Consider the following 7,120-nt stretch of genomic DNA (forward strand, 5'->3'; position numbering starts at 1 on the left):
AATGACATGGCAATGGCCATTTTGTCACTAGGGCCCGCCCGTAGGGTTCAGAAATCTCGGGAATACGTGCTATCTTAACAGCGTGCTTCAGTGTCTCACTTATACGCCTCCTCTGGCGAATTTTTGCCTTCGAAATCTGCATTCTTCTGTATGAAAATCTTGGGACGGCCACTGCCCCTTTTGCTTGGTGGAGAAGCGCATCTTGAGGTCTCTAAACAGTGACATTTCGCATGATGCTCCTGTGAATATCCAGAGGTCTTTAGAACTCTTTGTGAAGCATTTCAGGTCTGGAAGGCAGGAAGATGCTCATGAATTTCTCCGTTACTTGATTGAGGCTTGCAATGACGTTTGTGTTAAGATTTACAAGGCACGGAATAGTCAAGGTGGTAAGGCATCAAAGGGAGCCTGATACCATTGTTAAAGATATTTTCGGCGGTGTGTTGCAAAGCCAAGTCAAGTGCCTTTCCTGCGAAGGCTCTGTTCGCAGTTTTTTGGAGACACATATATTGGCAGAAACCACGTGCTGATGTGGTGTGCTGATGAAGATCCGTGTAAGGGAAGGGAGATCGATGCATTTCCTGGGGTCATAGGCGCTATTTCATTGCTCTTCTTGTGGTGCAGGATCAATCCAGAGGTCAACAGTGGATGAGACTGTCTAGATCGAGCAAGGTGGTGTGAGGATCGTGCAGTTGAGCTTGCCAAATTGTTTAGTCCACATTGGCAGCATTCATCGCTGCAGATTGACCCTAGAATCGGTGGATCTGGCGATCTGGTGATCTATGGTATTGTGGATCCGGTAATCTGTGGTGATATGTGGTATTGCGGATCTGGTTACCTACCTAAGTGATCGGTGGTAAACCCGACGTGATTTGATCGGTGGTATTTTCTGCGTAGTACGACAAAACATAGATCGAAAAGGCTCCCGAAAAGAATCGGTGGATCATGGTATCACCTGATTTGTGGCAAGCTCCATTCAGCTAATTCCTCAGGCAGAAGTGGTAAGCTTCGTTGAGTATGCAGTGTGGGCATGTTCTGTGCGCTAGAATGCAGGACGTAAATCACAATGGAGTTGCAATGATGGTGATGATCAACTGGTACATGAAGCTGACTAGAAGATCCATCAATGCCAGATCATACTAGATTATTGTTGAACGTTGCGAACCAGTCCTTTTCCTAAGATGAGGATGTCGTTGTAGATTGTTGTGAAAAAGATTTTGTCAATCCTTGGCTTGTTTTCGTTCAATTCATGTCTGGTTTTAGTTCTAGTTCTGCATTGGTGGTTTCTTAACATCGATAAGATGGTTTCCTTGGAGGCTCTGTAAAACAAATTTTGGATTTGCACTGGCCTGGTGGAAACTCGACTTAGAACGACAAGTGCAGAGTTTGGCGAAGTCTTACGCTTCTATGGCCAGGGATCGACTCTGAGGCCGATTGCTTGCTGAGGCTGATTTGTTCAGTGAAAGTCGTTGTTTGCGGATCGAACTCCAGAGGTTCGGTTTGCCATTAGTTCTGTGCAGACGTGGCCTGGCTGAAGAACATGCGCGAGCTCGTTGAATGAAAGAATGCAGGTTACATGTGTCAATTCACTGATAAAGAATGCTAACGGGATGAGGACGTTGCCTCAATGATCGCCTACAAATATTACCTCAATCTCCAAATATCATGATCGACTCAGTATGAGTCCAAATCGTAGTTTTCTGGGCTCAGCATTACAACTGGGGAGGGATAATCTCAAAATCATTCTTTATTTCTATGAATTCATAATTGTTATGTACCGTGAGGCACTCGTGAAGTCTCCATCAGATTAGCCTTCATGAAGTTGAGGGCATGTGTTACCACGAGGACATTTACCAGCAGAAAGGGAGGAGCATATCAAGCAATGTCAGCGTAATCAGAAACGCTTGGAAGCTTTGCGGAACAGCCAAGAGATTGAGTGCAGTGTATGTTTAGACTGTGCACTATCAAAACCAACTGCTGCTGAACGAAAGTTTGGTTTAATGTCAGAGTGTGATCATCCTTTCTGTATTTCGTGCATCTGCAACTGGCGAGGAAATAATCCAGTTCCTGGCATGGATGTGAACTCTGTATTGCGAGCTTGTCCTATCTGTCGAAAGCTCTCTCATTTTGTTATCCCAAGAGTGATCTGGTATTCAAATCAAGAGGTGGCTTGCTAAGATGGAATGTACCAGTTTTTTTTAATTTGGGCAGATTTTGACCGCGTTCAGTTTTTGATTACTGCATAATAAGCAAGAGTTTCTATTGTGGCTCCTGATATTGTGTCCGATTGGTCTGGCATGATATTAGGATATTTTGCAATATGTAGCAAGTGTGAGCCTGCTGACTGGTGCAAGAGCCGAAGAGTAGAGGGCATGGTCGTTGTGAATGTGTGAGAGGAGATTGCTGGAGCAAAGTTTGTGGTGTGTCTGCGATCGGAGAGTGAGATCCGAGCAGGTGACAGCAGATCAGTCGAATAGGTGGACTGGTTATGTTGGCAGAGGATTGGCGGTGCTACTGTTGTGTTTCTGGAGTGGCAGTCCAGCGTGGAGAAGATTGTTGGGTCCAGAACACTGCAGGATTGGAGGAGATCAGGCCGTTGGTGTGTGCCGAGCAGGCGGCCAATTGCAGATCGTTGGTTATGATTCATGACATTTCCGGACTCTAAATAGTTGCTGTTATGTTTGGGAAATAATCATCTTTGGGCAGAGATAGAGAAATTAAATTTGAAGAGTTTATGTTGTATTTTCTTGGAATCATGTTTAAATATTATTGATCGTTATTGAGCATAGATAACTCAATGCAGGCAAAGTTATTTTGTTAGAATTTTCAACTCTAACAAATGACAGGTTAAGCATGGAGTTCCAAGAAGTTATTTGAACAGACAAGGATGCCCAAGATGTGAACTATGAAAAAATGAGGTAAAGGAGCAGCGACAACGTTTATCGTGGACAGCAAAATAGATGTTTGTTTAAGTTAGTGTAGTTTGTGGAATAGACTCCCTAATATGTTATAAGCAAGCCTAGTTGTTGTAATGGTCATTGTATGTACCCAGAAATTCCAAAATGTGGAATGAAATGTAAATTTTTTAAAGGCATCTGAGAGTTCGTGGTGATCTTAAAACCACTTTGTAATGGATTGCCTTTGTGGCTGGTTGGTGGTGAGCCAAAAACCATCCATAGAGCCTTAGTGGCTACAGGATTTTCCTGGAGGTGGCACATTTAAGTTCTGGATTTGCCCGGTGGTGGCAGATCAGACTTGCCCGGTGGTGGTAGATTGGACTTGCCCGGTGGTGGCATATTGAAGTTGGCGGATTTTCCCAGTGGTGGTAGATCAGACTTGCCCGGTGGTGGCATATTGAAGTTGGCGGATTTTCCCGGTGGTGGTAGATCAGACTTGCCCGGTGGTGGCATATTGCCTGAGTGGCTAACGTGTACACGGGAGCTTTGTGCTCGTAAGAGCAGGTGGACTGCAGTAACACCTGGCTCACGGTCTCAGATATTGGTGTGTCTCAGCATAAGAGGGTTGGTGCACTTTTCTATCTGACGGTTGCGTCGAAAGGCGCAATCAACGCAACTGTTTGTGATTGTTATTTAGACATGAATATTTGACTTAGGAAGGTACTGATCTCTCTTTGTTTTTGGAAGTTCTGTACATGCAATTCGCCTGATGGTGATGGATTTGACTATCATGACAAATAGTCATTAGGGGGGGAGTTAGAAATAATTAATTCCTACTTGTCTATGGTTGTAATTTTATATTTGAGGAGTTTGTTCCTACATAACAGGAATTAGCTAGAATATAGTTTCTCCTAGTTTAGTGTGTGGTTGAGAGAATCTCTCAACCACACTACTGTACGTCTAAGATAGAATTTCTATCTTGAGACTATTGATTGTATAAATATGTGTGTAATTTCCTCATTCAAGAATAATAGGATATATTGCTGTGTGCTATTTTATCTACACGCAGATGAGATTGAGTCATGGCTAAAGTCCTTGATGCTCAATATTTCAAAATTTTACTTTGGAAAATAGCGTATTCTCTTAAAATAATCAAGGGCACAAATGCCAGAGAAATATTGCTCGCAGTTGATCTTTTCAAATCTCTAAGTCAATTTTCCTCAGCAGGTTTTTTTGAGAAATGAAATCACTAGTTTCAATTTCAATTTTCTATCCCAGATGGAGCAAAAAAATAAATCAAAGAGGTTGAAACTCTTTAACTACGACTATTAGTATGCATTATAAATAATATCATCTATACAAAAATCATACCCACCATGGCGAATGAACCCACAAACAATTTCAAGAATTACCACATCTCGCTCCTCTACGCATACTTCACCTTTTACAAAAAAAAAAATCCTTGACTTGTAAATTTCCATCTCTAAAATTCCTATGCCTCTAACCAAAGGGACTTTAGAAAAATCTCAATATCTCACCTTTATCCAAAACGTTATTATTCTCGTTGCAACTCTGTTTCCATCTTGTGGCCAAACAGCCATGGAGAGGATGTCGCACCACTCTTCTTTGGCCCTCTAGAACAATAGTTATTCACATTTATCATCTCTACCTCGAAGTTACCTCTCTCCCTTCTTCCATTGCAATCTCGAGAGACATATAAACATTAATGAAAGAAAGAGAGTAGTGGCATTCCCCAGAGTTCCATGACCACTGATAACAGCTACAGATGATGGGTAACATTTGTCCAAAAGGGACTGACAGCATTGGAACTCACAACTGCTCTTCATTTGTGTTCTCCACTAATCGTAGACAATGTTAATGTCAGTGAATTCGACATTATGAATGAAAACATTTGTATAAGATGATGTGGGTGTGATTAATCATGTAACCAAGTCTAAAATTAAAGGCCTCTTAGACCTAGAGAGTTGCAAAGGTTATCACATCAACTATGTCACACTGCGCAAACTCATTAGGAAAGTTGATACGTTTGAATTTGTGGACCAAGTCTTGGAGCAATGGTATCCTAACGTGGAAGAAGGAAATAACAAAGGTGTGGTTCTTCTAGTGACTACTCGAAAAGAGGGAACCATAATAGGTCGACCAACCTTCATCAAGGTTTCTTCAGGACTACGAGTCTACACATGGGAATTCTGACCACTTCCCCAATAATATTTTCCACATACCATGAAAACACCAATGCAATGTATAAATAACACACCACTCTACTATCCTTATTCCCTAGGCCATACAAGCTCTCATACCAAATAAAGGATTTAATAAACCAATAAAACACTAAAAACATGAGAGACTAGAGTTACAGACATGGTGGAAAAAGCCTGAAGCCTGAATGTATTATGACACAAAATCACTCTCTATACAAAATAATGACAATGATACAATATTTATACATCAAGAGTATGTTTCAAGATAGTGTGTCCATCTTGGACGCACGCGAACTTTGGTTGAGTGAATATCTCAACCACACACTAATCTTGGAGCCTAACTAGTTGGAGAGAATCTCTCAACCAACTAGACATAAACAAACTCCCAAATTTGAGGAACTAACTCATTCTAGAACAGATAGGTAGGAATAAATCCAAGTTTTACAATTTTAATTATTTTGAATATTTTGGACTTACTATTGTTTGTATGTGAGAGTGATGCTAACACGGTGATCATACATTGGCATGAGGGTTAATCATCGATCACATGTCCGAAGGTTCTGTAGTCAGCGAATTAGAAATCGGTGACTAGAGGTCCATTTCATATTAGTGATCTATGTATCAGAGGTCCAAGTTAATCATAAATCACATATCGCATGTCGTAGGCACATGGGACAGAGCATATCGGCGTTCGGTGATTAGCGAATTGCAAACAAGGCAACTTGGCAATCAAAGAAAAGTGCGATATGAATTTTGCGATATAGTGTTAAACTGCTAGGAAAAGGAGTTAATAGTGTGAAACCTCCGGGGAACGCCGAAAGGTATTAACAAAGAAATTCATCAAAAAACCAGAACGAGGGAGGCCTTTTCTCTCTCCTCTAATGGGACGTGTGGCACAATTTGATTGGTTTCGATAAGGGACACATGTCGAAATGGGATTGGTTCCGATAAGGGACACATGGTAGAATGTGATTAGTTGTGATAGAGGTATGTGGCATTTGGCGTCAGCATGACATGGAGGTACGACAGACAAGTGGCCAACAATTTCGGCATTTTGAGGGGTCCTTAGGGGGAAAATAGGATGACATGTGTCACCACTCACAATGTGCCACATGGAAGTGATGATTTCATAATCAACATTCTGAAGTTGGAGGTTGAATGATATTGGCGTTTTGTAATATTGACCACTTGAAAAGTTTTGATTGAGGGGGCTCCGATATTAGTGTTGGTGCATGGTCATTAAGACTCAAAAGAACTAGGGGCTTAGGGTAGTTTGTAAAGGAAAAAAACCCGTGAGAATTAATAAAAAGCCTTAGCACCTAAAGGCTAGGCCGATGGTAACAGCCCTCAGTCCTATGTGAAGAAATGTGGGAATGGGGCTAAAGCCAAAGGAGCCAAGACAAAAGGGAATATTTTCCTTAAGTTACATTATAAAGGGGTTGACATGGCATTGACAAGACAATTATTGGTTAGGTTATATAATAAAATAAATTCCAAAGGAGAAAGCGCAAGAGGTTAATAAGTAACAGTGAACCAATAAAGTAGGAATTTCTCTGATAAGACAGTATGAATTGTTAACAGATGGATGTGTTGGTAGCTATTGAATCACATGGAAAAGAGTGGGTGTTGGTAGTTTGAAAGGAAAACTCACAGCTTGTGCAAAAATAACTATGGCCACTCCATATTTAAAGGTTGAATATTTTCCAACCGTTCTACATTTATTGTAGTTTTCCAGTGTTTATTTTTATTTTGAGTTTATTGTTCAGATTTTTTCCAAAAATTGTTAGATATTATTTTGTAATCAATTCCTTTTTGGAATTTGAAGTCATTTCAATAGGTAGTCTATAAATACTTTGTAATAAGAATTAGAAAGGGTTGGAATGTGTTGGATTATGTTGGATTATGTATGAAGAAAAAGACTCTGCATTGATGTAAGTTGTGGATTGGACTCAAAGTGGTTAACTTGTAGAAATGTAGAGAGTTTTGTTCTAGGATTACCGTGTC

The 7,120-nt window shown here is 40.7% G+C and overlaps 1 pseudogene; it reads left to right on the top strand.

The window, feature by feature from the left end:
- The first annotated feature begins 4,493 nt into the window (after window positions 1–4,493).
- LOC149252538 (UPF0603 protein OsI_019212, chloroplastic-like) lies at window positions 4,494–5,108 on the top strand (annotated as a pseudogene).
- The last annotated feature ends 2,012 nt before the right edge of the window (window positions 5,109–7,120 follow it).

The sequence above is a fragment of the Pinus tabuliformis genome, chromosome 7, assembly GCF_031772625.1.
Source record: "Pinus tabuliformis cultivar Carrire ecotype Pingquan chromosome 7, CPIR1, whole genome shotgun sequence".
Taxonomy (NCBI): Eukaryota; Viridiplantae; Streptophyta; class Pinopsida; order Pinales; family Pinaceae; genus Pinus; species Pinus tabuliformis.